This window comes from Triturus cristatus, chromosome 9 (genome assembly GCF_964204655.1).
Source record: "Triturus cristatus chromosome 9, aTriCri1.1, whole genome shotgun sequence".
Lineage (NCBI taxonomy): Eukaryota > Metazoa > Chordata > Amphibia > Caudata > Salamandridae > Triturus > Triturus cristatus.
Window position 1 is genome coordinate 802433556 of NC_140592.1, and position 14262 is coordinate 802447817.

The 14262-nt window shown below is 44.0% G+C and overlaps 1 protein-coding gene across 1 annotated transcript in view; it reads left to right on the top strand.

Moving 5' to 3' along the window:
* Positions 1 to 697: 697 nt before the first annotated feature.
* LOC146798868 (nesprin-2-like) overlaps positions 698 to 14262 on the top strand; it is a 1144883-nt gene continuing 1131318 nt past the window's right edge. The window contains exon 1 of the mRNA XM_085627789.1: positions 698 to 1185. The gene's annotated coding sequence lies outside the window, so the exon portion shown is untranslated. The remainder of the gene's footprint in view (positions 1186 to 14262) is intronic.

Here is a 14262-nt window from a genome sequence, read left to right on the forward strand (position 1 = left end):
TACCTTTAGGTCGCTGTAAACAGTGGGCACTTCTCGTCCCGAGCATCAAACCGGCTCTTTGTATTGGTCTTAGATAGATGAGTGTAAAATTCATCATTTGACCTGAAGATTTTATTGATGTATTTCCGCATTTTTTTTATAGTGTGGACATTGCCCAAAAGTGTTATCGAGAGCTTTAAAATAGAAATAGATCATTACATAAGTTACAAATTCACATAATTCGAAGATGTTGACACATTAGAGTATAAAAGATCATTACTTAAGGCACAAATTTACATTATGCGAAGACGTAGGTGCATTTAACAAACCACATACGGTCATGCCAGTACAAAACCAGCCAGGTGGCAACCCTAACTAAAACCCAAACCTATGCCTTATCAATAATAAACATTTGTTTTTTTAGTAATAATTGCTTTATTTTTAATTTAATTAAATTAAAATTAATAATGTGCCCCAAACCTAATCATGTTGCTTACACTAATTCTGAACATAATAACCTGTGAAAAACCTTTAATTGCTATTTTAAAAATACACTGGATCTGACGCTAGTGAGCAGACCACAATCCTCTCGGTCGGTCGCATGCGCGCCGTGAAAGTTGCCTCCAATGCAGATGTCAAGCTCTCCCAAACATGACACCCGCGCCCGGGACATTGTTGAGGTCAGAGCGGGCACCCTTCCAAGGGGCTGAAACTTTCCAGACTTCTGCAGACATGGCTCGTCGCGGAGGAAGCGTGTTCCTGTCTGGGTGGGATGTACGCAGTAAGCGTTAGGAGAGAGCGCGCAGGAGGTTGTCGGTGGGTAACGAGGAACACGGGAAGGGGATCTGACTGTGCAGGCAGAGAGGAGGTAACAGGCAAGGAGAGGAGGGAATAGACAGGCAGACGAAAGGTACAGGGAAGAACAATAAAAAACAGCAGAGGCGGGACACACCCGGGAGCTGGGAGGAGTCTGCAGGGGAGGAACAGGGCCACACGACCAGTTAAAAGTGAGAGTTGGGCAGGGAGAAGGAGGGGGGAGGAGGGCACAGAAGGGAGGGGGCGTCCACCCGAGGAGGGAAACCCAGCGCTTCATGGACTCTGCACGACGCGGAGACTGTACTGTGGCCCGACCTCCTGCAGGAGTTTGCGGAAGCGGCTGCGGTGAGGACTGGATGTGACTTTCCCTGCAGCCGGCCGAGGGAGAGTGTAAGTACGGACTGGCCCCAGTGGCTCGGCTGCGGCCCGTGGCGGGGAATTGAAGCGAGCGTCTGGGTGACAGCGAGTGCTCACCGGGACTGTCAGTGGCAGGTACCCCAGGGGAAGGGATGGAGTGCCCTGGCACAGCACGTGCGGGCGCACTGAGCCCCTCATGTGGCTAGAGGCTTTCAGCTGGATCAGTGCTGCTCTCGCATAACTTTCTAATTGTAGCCACAACTTGGAGACAGATTTATTTATGTCTTATGCATTATTCACATCCAATGGTGTACACAAAATTAAGTCCCTTCACACCATGACGAGGCTCCTAAAAATCCCTGAGTCACACAACCTCACAGTTGACTCCGGCGTGAAAAGCGACCCCCCCCCCCCTGCATGGGAGTAGGGGGCTGGCTTATTTTTCTGCCTTTTAAAACTCAAGTATGCCAAGCAGGGTCCTAGCCATGGATTGTGCAGGAGGTAGGGTGGCGCTGGGGTCCAGGTTTACAAGGGGCCAGTAATGCCTGTATTTTACTCTCCAGGCATGGGACTGGGCCCATTTCCTTACTTGCATTAGGGCCCATGGCACCCTCGTTACGCCACTGATGCCAACGCAGTTCAAAGCGAATCGCTCTTCCCTTGCTTTCATCTGCGCGCCGCCTTTCACCTTTCTCATGCTGACAAGTGAGCGCGCCTCCCACACTCCTCTGCTGTTGTTGATAGAAGATGAAATGTCGTCTGGCGGCCTGCTCGCTGCCGCGAGACAGGGCTACAGGAGGGCTATTTTTACCTCAGCCCATCGCATAGATCCAGAACGTAGTTTCACTGGAGAAAAGTTGGGGGCAGGAGATGGGAGGGAGCGCCAACTACGCGCGAGCGTAAGAGAGAGCACCAGGAAAGAACAGTGAGCGCCCAGTGCCGCGTAGAGATCAGGTTACATTCACGCAGGTTCTCGAGGTCCCGAATCACTGTTTCACGAGGAGCTCACGGCGAATCCAATAAAATATCACAACTCCCCGCCTCCTAGCTGTTTGTTAGTCCGTTGGTGTGGCCCCATTTTCACTTTTGCTTTTTTCCTCTTCAAAACCCCACTCGCAAATCACTCCCATCCATTCCTGAAGTGCTCAGTAAAAGAGAGCAGGTTCCTGCTGCTTGGCACACGCCGCGCGCTCTCAGAGTTAGGCTGCATACCTCGAGGGTAATAAGCATGTTAAAGTTTCCAAAAGCTCCTCTAATTTCGCTTCTGTTTCCATTAGATGCCGGGTCACTTCGCGGACACGTGTGTTCTTTTTCCCTTGAACGACAAAACAGCCACAGTAAAGTCCCTTTTCCACGATTACTGTTTAAACTTATATTTTCGACGCCATTGTGAAACTTTGGCAAACTGTAGTGCAATGAGGCCATTTCACCCCCCCTCCCCAAGAATTATGAGTACTTCAAGCTGTAGTGGAGGAGTACTTAAAAAAAAAAATATATATATATAGCGCGAACTCGACCAAAGGCATCGGAGCGCTTTACTTGAGCACCAGTTACCTTACACAAGGTCGCATTCATTTTTTGGTAGGCACGGGGAGATTAGATTTGCCCAGAATCACAGGATGTTGAGCCGGCGCCGAGACTCGCACCTGGTTCCCCAGCGCCAAAGTCGGCAGCTCTGGCCGTTACGCAACACCCTTCTCATACTCCTACCTTCCTGGATTGGCAGAAATGTCCAACTCCCTATCAGTAAAACTACCAGGAGGGCACACCGTTTTTTCTACTTTTACCAATTGTACGTTCATATTCCCTGAGTGCTCCACTTTTAAAGTCATTGTCGTCAATTCATAAACGCATTTATGAGTGCGCGAAGGAGTAACACCCACTCATAAGTGCATTTGTGAATTAACCTCAATATTTTATCTTGATGCTATAACATATGCCCCTTAATCCCCTCAATGAGTCGAAAACAAGGCTTCATACGGAGTACGAGATTTTCTCGAACAATCTTTGTGTGCACGTTCCCATGACTGCTCTGTCTTTAAACAGTGCTGTGGCGGCGAGGTTGAGCAACATGTCATTTCGCGCCCTGCACAGGCATGCTTTTCATGTTTTGTAAAGTCGGAGGCGCTCAGATTACCTTTTAAAGGCGTGGCACGCGTGAACGGTACTTAGCATCAACACTTCTGTGACTATGTATTTTGTTGTTCTAGGCTAATTCCCTATTTGATAAGTTCAACTGTACATATCCCATATTCATTGTTTTAATCTAGTTAAATATTTCACAGGTTTATTTAACATTCATGTGCTGCATAAGTGCACACACAGCAGCTTGTTTAGTTATTTGCGCGACCTCTGAAAAATAAAGCTCATACACAATTTTAATATTATTTGTCTCACATAAATCCTCCATAATATCAGATGTACCATAAGGAGTGAATTTTCTTCCTCTGATGCATGAATTTGCTCACAACAAAAGAATGAAATATATATTTTCAACTTTAGTTATCAAATTCTACAAATATGCCATTATTAACTGCTGAGGGATCTAATACGTTGTCTAGCGAGGGTTCAGACATGTTCTCTTTTTTGCTAGAAATTGTGAAAAGTGACAACATTGAAAGTTGACACATTTCACAAACAACCTGTGATGTATACTGACTGACTCCTCCTGAAAACTCTTTGGAGACAGTGCTACTCTAGGATCAAGTGAACATGACATGAAATGAAAGTGAAATATCTCCAGTGCCAACTGTACTTGGGAATTTCCCCGGTTTACTTTTCACATTCAGCCAGAAAATAATTTTATTAGAGGGCAGCATACATTTGCCAAATATTCAAAACTTATTTTATGCAGGTGGTGGACACGTCACTCATTTATAGGGACCAACACAAATAAGGCAGAAAAGGCAGAAGAAAGAGGTGGAGAAAGATAGGAAAACAGTGACAAAGGGAGAAAACAAAGATGAAAAAAATGCAGCGGTGTGTTGGAGAGACAGGGAGTGTAGGGTCAGAGGCGTAGCTAGAGCTTGTGGCGCCCGGGGCTATCCCTCAGATTGCCGCTGCCCCTGGGGTGCTGGGGGAAAAGGACGGCGAGCACTTGAAAGAGGTCCGAGAGACACGTAGTATCGCCGCTAATAGTTACCTTGATCATGCAAGTTACATGCACATACATGACTTTTGACTTTGTTAGGCCCCTTTATGTAAGTGCATGAACTGTAAGTATCTCAGATGTGTTGGTCGGTCCCAGTATTTACACACAATTTAAATAGCACTATTTTACTTTTATTAATAACGCTACACATCCCAATGCAGGGTGTCAGAGCGATTTACATAACATACAGATTGAAACTAAATCTTGCAAGCGTGTAAATCAGTGTACAAGATGTGTTGCTTGAGTCAGTGAGGGTTAAAAGTTGTAGCAGTCACATATCCTACATAGCTCACTGTGCTATATTAAAAGGCTTATATTAAAAGGCTTACTATTTATGAACTGCAAGTAACAAAAGGATCTGTGTTCAAAGCAGTAACCTTACCTAGCTACATTAAAAAAAAATCTGTCATCTGCATGTTACATGACATGCTTTGCAGGCACATTAACCTTCTATACTACTTTTAGTCAGATCTGGGACTACACACAACAGAAATTTCTCCAAGAAATACTTTAACCTCCAGGGTTATCTCACCATTTATTATTGCAATAGTTACTGGGCACCTCTGCAGCAGATGCCTTAACCCTATAAAATATTAGAAAATGCAGACTTTGTAACCAATTAAGATTAAAAGATCTACTAACATGCTTCTTCTTGTTGCCAATTTCTTGGTGGCAGGGTTTTAAAAAAAATGTAAAATTAGATGAGGCCCAGATTTTGCATTGGGATTGCGCCACGTTTTTAGCACAACCCCAAAGCAACGTCTAATTTGTTAAATCTCATAATGGGCTTAAATGCACTCATGATATACCTAATAAAAACAAATGTGTGTGATCATAATAGTTGACTGGCGGGCATTAAATTACCAAACAAGCATACAAGGGGCCATGAGAGCCTGCTAGAGAAAGGCAACAAATCAAGAAGATGTCAGGAGTTTAGAGCCCTGGCACAGGCAGTCTGTTTTTTCAGTCCGGAAAAAAGTGCCTGGGCGCCAAACAGCCCAATAGAGACCCATTTCGAGACAGCAAGCACATCGATGTGCGCTGCTCACGCTGCTCACTTCTCACTAGTGGAGAAGTTACGGCATGACGTCATGCCAGATGAGCGTTGTGGGGGAAGGGAAATCCTTTAAAGAGTCATTTTCTCTCTGGATTTCCCTTCTCTTTTTGAAACGCAAGAGCAGCAACATTGTGGTATTGTCACCAGGGCTTTAAGTGGAAGCTTTTTCAATATTATATGTAACAAGCCATAGTTGCAGCTTATTTATCATATGCAACTAATAACCATTGACAAAGCCAATAGTCCTGACTTGTTGTAGGCAGGCCCGGCTCTAGGATTTTTTCTTTGGGTAGGCCATAAAGAAGCATGGGTGGGCCATGAAGACAAATGGGTTCCAGTAAGTATTTCAGAGATTCCATATTTTAGGTGTTGGCATTTGTCCTCTTTTGACATTTTTAAGACAATAACTACCACCCAAAGAGCTACTGACTTCGCTTTCTCTGTTGCCCTTCTAGCTTTGGGAAAGGGGAAGGACTTTGCTTGTCAGAACTTTAAAATGTAGATGCGGAAAATTCAGGCTTAAGCATGGGTCAAATTATGCAGCAGTGTTGACTAAATTGTGCAACAAGAAAAAGCAAACTATGCAGCATAATGTGGCACATTATGTGATAGTATTAGTTCATTATTTTGATATTTTACGCTTGCTAACACTAGACATAGATTTCACTTCATTGGGACCAGTTTAACACCTGAATATAGCAATAAGCAATCAGAAGGTGACCAGTCAACCTTAGGAAAGAACCTTCCACTCAGCGCCACCACATGTCAATGCAATTTTATAACTTTTGAACCATTTGAGCTAAAAACAACCTCTTTAAAAATCTGCAGATTATGCAGAAGATAATGGATTATGTGGCAAATGCGGCAAATCCATAGCTATGAGAAAAATGCCACGCCTGCACAATCGCAATATTCCAGTGGCCCTGCCCATAGGTCCCTGCTCAAGGAATCATTCTATCACTTGTAACAATCGACATACAAATTATTGTGGTGTGAATTAATGATGAGTAGAATGTTTTTTCATTTAGCCAATGGAAAGATAAAACATATTTTAGTTTTAGTTTTGCGTTTTCCATTAATTTATATTTTATGTAATACTGCAGGTTAGTAATGGCCTCAGAGTAGGAAGAAATTTAAAAAAACACCGGAGTAAATCTACATGCTAATTATAAACACATTTTAACGAACGTTTTGGGGAAAAGGAAATCCTTTGCAAAGCGTTTCTGTCATATCACTTTCTGCAACTCCTAGGTAGCTTGTGATGGGAGCCTGCAGCCTCTTTAGTGTGAGTGAGTGAAAGTGTTCAGGATGTCTGTGCGGTTTATTTGCACATCATAGCAGCTACTATCCCTGCTGATTTCACACCTGTCCCCAGGCCTGAAACTAGAGCATGTCAATGGTTAATAATTAAATAAAACAACGCGGCAGGACACAATGGGGCTTCAAGCCACTGTGAGACATTAGGATGAAAAACGCTCATTTTCCAGTTCGCAATGGCCTAGGGTGGGCCAGGGCAATCCTTGGATGGGCCTGGCCTACTTTGCCCACCCTCTAGAACCGGGCCTGGTTGTAGGTATGATGTTAATTGTTGTATCACGTATCTGGATGCAATGACAGAAACAGCAAAATACAGGTCAGGCGGCACACTATGCTAAACACAGATTTTTAGCGTAAGTATTTTAAAGCCACGCCCTTAATTAAATCGGCCACCCCCCTTTGAGAGACCCCCCCAGTTTTTTCATCCCGCTTAAAACCCTGTTGGCAGCTATGCTGCCACTCTGCCACTCACTAAATATCCCTTCTGAAAACTATACTCTTACCTCACTTGAGACTCGCTCCAGGGTCTCTATAGCAGGCAGGGGTGGTTGGTTCGAACTTCGGTCACGGTTCACTTAATCAGCAGTCTCCAGAGCCAGCAAATTGCCAAGAGAGCAGCACTGCCACTGACTGCCCCAGGCCAGAATGAGCGCGAGAGCGCGTAGCGGTAACGCGTCACTGCTTCGTCGTTCTCATCGCGAGGGCAGGGCTGGCCAAAATAAATCCTGTTTTTTAATGTCGCCCAGGGCCTGGAGGTTGGAACAGACCAACAGTTAAGAGGGAATCACTGTGACTGCAGCTGGAGCACTAGCAGCAGTTATAATAACAGCTGAGCAGGTCAGTGCGCGCAGTGCGCACTTTCAAACTGGGCCGCGCGTACGGCACTGGTGGCCTGTTGCGGCTGCGGCGGCCTTTATAATTTATTTGGGTACACAGTGTCCCCAAATAAATTATAAAGGCAGCCGCGGCCACAACTGGCCACCAGTGCTGCGCGGCCACCCCCGAAATTGTGCCGCCTGGGGCGGACCGCCCCCACGGCCCCCCCCCAGCTACGCCACTGTGTAGGGTGCTGGAAAAAGAAAGCATTACATTTCCCCTATCTTAATATCTTTCAGCGTGCTGCCACTATTGCAAACAAAAGGGGTGACCAGGTAGGCTGTTACAACCAAGTTAAATAGAACCTTAGACAAGCAGTTCTAAAGCCTACGTGCTTTATTTCACTTCAACTTGTGACTTTTTTCAAGAGCAAAGTTATCCCAATCCTTTCATGTCATGAGATGGACGACACATCATTTAGATGCACATTACAAGTGAGAAATATTTACATAACAAATGCACATAAACACATAAAACAACATATTTATGAGTGAACATAGTGTTAAAAAGTGCAAGCACTAGGCAGGCACTGTCTTGTTTAACACTAAGGATTACAGTGTCCACCTAGTGCTACCTTGTAAATAAGGACTGGTCATTTGCACTGTTTATGAATGTTTTTTGCGTTTACGTTTGTTTGCACTTTTTTATACTGTGTATAGAATGAGCAAGTTCTGTGAAGGAAGACAGTTCAATATAGTTTAGCCATAAAGCAGTGGGGGAGAAGGACGTCTTCAATCTACAAAAGGAAGCGGGTGATGATGGTGGTTGGTGGCCCTTATCAATTGATTAAGAGCTGCTTGAGGGAAAAAGTTTGTTTGTAGGTTTTTTCATATATTTTTATCAGGACCACAGGAATAATGCGATTATGCGGCTGCAGCTTTTACCCCATGTTATAAATGGGGGTCTCTAGTTGGCAGTGACTTGCACCCTGTCCAAGTAGGGACCCTTCATTCTAGTCAGGATAATGGGATTATACCCCTAACACAACCTCTGCTTACCCCCTTGGTAGGTTGGCATGGGCATTCAGGCTTATCTGAGAGGCAATGTGTAAAGCATTTGTCCCAAACTCACACAGTAACACAGTGAAAGCTCTACAAAATGGACACCATACTAGTTATGGAAAATAGCCAATATTTATCTAAACAATACAAGACCAATACGACAAAAATCCAACGTACACAAGCAAAGATATGAATTTCTTAAGAATAAAGCAAAAATACAGTTCCTTGAAGTCAATAGCGCCAACCGGGGCTATCATGGTGTCGTGACCAACAAATCCAACAGTTCAGTCCAACATCAATGGAGTCAAGGGCCGGTTACGGCATCGGGACGGACCCACCGACAGTACCGTGGAGTTGAACAGCCCTCAAGAACCTTGCGGTGAGGCGTCGCTGGCATCGCGAGGCATCAGTGCTGCATGTCGGTGAAGGAGTCAATGAAGCCTTGGAGATACACGTGTTGAAGATCGAACTGCGTGCGGTCGAAGTCAGGAGCACTGACGTCGGCAGTGCTGGGGCTGTGGTGTTGTTGTGGGCGGTGCGTCGTGCACTTCACGATGCAGTGTCCGTGGCTTCGGTAGAAGCAGCGATGTGGTGTCATTGCTGTACTGTTGTTGGAGTTGACGGCAGAATAGGGGCTGCAGTGCCATTGACAGCGGTGACGATGGCTACGGTGCAGGCAGGGGAGTGGGTGACGGCGCAAAGCATCATCGTCAGTGAGACCAGGGCTGTGGTGTTGTCAAAGTCTTCGCTGTGCTCACCCAGCAAGCAGTGACCACAGCATAGGTGTTGGTGATGGTGTCGGGTATCTTTTCTTGAGGTTACAGCCCAAAACTGGGATTGGCACCACGTGGCAGGTTCAAGACTTCAAGCAATAGAGTCCAAGTGCTGTAGATGAAGTCTTTGATGGCCCTGAGACTTCCAGCAGTAGGCAGGCGCACACAAGCCCTTGGACAAACTTGGAAAACATGATTAAAATAGCAAAGTCCAGTTCCTTCACTGCCCACAGACAGAAGCAGCAACTGCAGGCCAACCCAGCAAAGCAACACACAGCAAAGGGGCATACTCCTCCTGACAGCTCTTCAGCTCTTCTTCTTGGTGGAGTCCACAATCCAGAAGTGTTCTAAAGTTCTGGGGTCAGAGTCCCCTACTTATACTACTTTCAGCGTTTGAAGTATGCAGGCTTCAAAGAAAGTCTTTCTTGCTTAGTAGAACCAGTTCGGATCTCCCTGGTCCAGCCACACTACAGTGGGTGGAGACAGCATTGAGAAAGGCAGACACAGCCCTATTCAGGTGTCAGTGGCAACTCCTGTCACTACTCTATCTCAGGAAGACCCATCAGCCTGGTGATGGGCCTTCAGGATATGCAGGGCACATCCCAACTCCCTTTGTGTGACTGTCTAGAGTGAAAGCACAAAACAGCCCCTGTTAGTCCAAACCAGATGTCAATTCGACAGGCAGAGGCACAGAATGGTAAAGCTAGAAAATGCCCACTTTCTAAAAGTGGCATTTTCAAACACATAATCTAAAAACCACATTTACTTAAAAAATGTGTTTTTAAATTCTGAGCTCAGTGAGCCCAAACGTCAAATCTCTAGCTGTTCCCAATTGAAAGCTACACTTGTAAAAGGTTACAAAGCAGCTCCAATGATAGCCTGTAGGAGAGCTAATCCTTACGATAGTGAAAAATTGACAGGATTTCACTATCAGGACATGCAAAACACACTAGCACATGTCCCACCTTTCACATACACTGCACCATGCCCCTTGGGGTAACTTGTACCTACCTTAGAGGTGCCTTACATGTTGTAAACGGAAAGCTAGGGCCTGGCAAATGGTGCACTTGCCAGGCCGATGTGGCAGTTTAAAACTGAACTCACAGACACTGCAATGGCAGGTCTGAGACATGTTTATAGGGCTACTCATGTGGGTGGCACAATTTGTGCTGCTGGCTCACTAGTAGGATTTGATTTACAGGCCCTGGGCATGCACAGTGCACTTTACTAGGAATTTACCAATATATCAAATATGCCAATCATGGATAACCAATCATAATTACAATTTATACAGGGAGAACTTGCTCTTTAGCACTGATCAGCAGTGGTAAAGTGCCTAGAGTACATAAACCAGCAAACCGAAGTTCAGGACACAGTCAAAAATACAGGAGGTAGAGGCAAAAAGGCAGGGGAAACCACACCAAGCATTCCAGGTCTAACACCCTATAATTTTATGGATTTGCCACATTTGCCATAACATCCATCATCTGCCACATTATCTGTAGATTTTAACCAAAAAAATGTTTCTAGCTTGGATCAAAAGTCACTAAAACATGGTGACATGGGTTGGCATGGAGTGGAAGCCCCTTTGCAAAGGTTAACTGATCATCTTTCACTTGATTTTTTCTGTATTTGGCCGTTAAAGTGGTATTAATGAGGTGAAATCTTTGTCCAGGCATTATTACCATGTGTAGAAATTACAGAATAATGAAACAATAGTGTAAAAAATGCTTTCCTTTTGCCACATAATTTGCCTTGTCTTGCAACATAATTCAGTCAACCCATATAGTTTGGTGCTCCCCTGCGGCATAATTCATGTGGCCGTGATTTTTATTTAGTTCTTACGATGCACTGAGATGAGAGTGAAGGAACAGCTGTTTGATACTGCTTTGTATGAGATGCAACAGACATGTCTTGAACATGAAGCAGTCTTGAAGTGTCAGCTATTTAAGGGCTTTAAAGCGGATAATATGTTTGGATTTCTTTGGCAGATCAAAAATGTTTTGACTGGCACTGTGGCATGCTTTTAGTGGTGAATAAGGAAAAGCTTTGTGTAAAATATTTTTTACCACAGTATTGTGAAAACAGGTAGTGATAGAAGTGATACTGTTTGAAAAGCAAATTTGTGGCTATGGGTTGCATTACACTGTGGTGGTGATGTGTTGGGACTTTTTTGTGCAATTATACTTTTGCTTTGCATTACTGAATTGTTTTGTTGTCATTTTGTACTGTGGTTGTTGTGATGTGTTCTGTTTTGACAGTTTTGTTTTTTTATGCCCTGTCATGTTCTTGCTGTGTTATTTTCCTTTGTTTTATGTAATTGTGTTGTTTTCAGTTGTGCTCCGTATTTACCTTAGGGATGTCAACAAATGATGCTACATTTGTAGCACATTACTTTAAAGTTCCAGTGACAAAAGACCATTGAACATCATCTAAGTTGGATATAATGCCGATCCTCTAGTTTATCTTCCCTATCACAAACAAAATTCTGTTCAGCTCAGTGTAGGAGGAGATTCAGGATTGTGTTAAATGCGAGTAACTCCTATAGTTTACAAGTCCTTCCTTTGTAGAAGTAAATCACAATGTGAGCAGCATTTAATCATCTGTGCCTCTTTTTAAGCTACTAGATGTACCTGATTGAGTTGAGTTTGACTATGATACGTCTCCTGGTTCCTTGGGCATCATCAAAATATACTTGGCTCTATTTGGTGCCATACCTGCCCACATTTGGAAATCAGATTTCCCCTATTTTTCAGAACTCTAGTTTAGGTTGAGAACCATTGATGGATGCCACAGGAAGTAGTAAAGTTGCCCGCTTAATGAATCTATTGTAATGCTTATCATTAGTCTCTGTCCATTGAATTAAAACCCAATATTTCCAAGGGAACCTCAAAACTATTCATTGAATGAGTACTCTGGGAAATAATAATCTAACTCCATGTCACTATGCCGTCCGGCCCTGACCACACAGATCCCTCTTCTCGCTTCCTGCCGAGGGCCTGCTCTTCTCATCACTGGACTTGTCTATTGCTCAATTTGTCATGAGTGCTTAGAACCAAGTTCCTGTTTATATCAGTGCTTTATAAATACATAAAAAATAAATATGGTGACTACATATCTCTTTTGATTTCTTTAAACAGTTTGAGTGGTTAGCAAAGAAAAATAAATAACATTTTAGTGACTGTTACTGACAGACTTTCTACACCCTTGAGGGCCATTTGAACAAAACTAGTTTGCGAAGTATTTCTTCTTATTCTGTGTGAGATCTCAACTTGATGTGATTGTGCTTTAAAACTGGAGTCTTATTATAATCATTGACTTTCTTTGATTAGAGGATGCAGGGGTGTAACCTAGGCCCCGCAGCCCCTGCTCAATTCTCCATGGGGTACCATTCGACCCAAAGACGATTAATATCTGTGAGATTTGGGAGGCTCAAGACCCCCTCATCATAATTTGCAGTAGGGCTCCATTATTTTGCGTTACGCCACTGAGAGAAGGTAGAGAACTTGCTAGGCCTATCAATGTGAAGAGTCAGTGATCTGTCCACTATAGCATCTTCGGCTTGTTGTAGGAATCCAGATTGGACAATGAACCAACAATCTGACACCCGATTGGTAAACTGGTTACCGCGCGGAATAGCAGGCTCATCTTCATGGGTTTGCTCAAGCAGCAGGGTCAACTAAATCAAAAGCACTGCTCAAATTTGCAAAGCAGAGATTCAGTCTACCACCCTTTGCACATGTAAGTTTACCTATTATTAGATCTAAATTCACACATTGCTCTAATGTCCCCACACCTTTTCTGAAACCGTACTGGGTAGGTGAAAGAATAGAGTGTTCACATGCACAGTCTTCCAATCTCATAAGTAGGACTTAACTCATTACTTTTGCCGAAGAATCTAGAACCGATATTGGGTGATAGTTCTTTGGTTCGGATTTGTTGCCCTTTTTAAGAATTGGTACTATGATTGATGTTCCCCAAGACGGCGGTATCACGGAAGTCACAGCTCGGCTATGAATCCCTGGGAAAATGTCCCGCCAAAACAACCACCCCGGTCATAGCCGAGTGGGCATTCCCACCACCCGGTCCTGAGCTCATGAAGTAATTTTCTCTTTACAGCAAGTAAATGGACCATATAAGACCTATTTAGGCATTACTAACCATTGGAAGTTATTTTCTTCCTACATTGATTCTTTTCATTTTGAACACATCACTGTGAGTTTCAGGAAGGGATCCTTAAGGTCCTGAAGAAGAAGCTTGGGGAAGCTTCGAAACATGTCGGCACCATTAGGAGGCATAGCTCATTGAGGCATACTTTCCTTCTCCCCCCACTATTTTACTAATACAAGCTCAAACGGTATAATAAATTTAATTCGACCAAAAGAGCCAGGTATTTTTTAATTCACGTTTCCACTCACTCCTGACCCTTCCTCTCACACCCTCGCATCACACATAGTGGTTTCACTTATAACAGTGCTCCCGCGTAGGCGTAGGTCGTAGCACGCCCCGTCCCGTAGAGGGGCGGGAAGACCCCTATGATGAAGCATGACACCAAGGGCCCTTTTGGTGTGTGAGGGGTATTTAAACAACTGATTTGTATTCTCCACGGCTGTGGGATACATTTCATCTTCTTGTGGGAGTTTCATAACATACTCAACCTAATTTAAGTATATCCTTAAACTTTGTGCACTTTTAAACATTGAGCACAAATACAGCTGGTTTATCAAAGTGTCAGGTATGGTAATTTTAAAGATTTTCTTTTTCAGGGTAGATCACTGTAGCTGGGGCCTGGTTAACAGGCCTCTGCTACACTAGAGGTCACATACCATGTGGGGAAAATAGGTAGAAACTTGGATTCTTAATCCCATTTGTCAACTGTGAACGGTCTTTCGGTTATATATCAGTGATGCCTGATTTTCTTGGAAAATGTTTCAC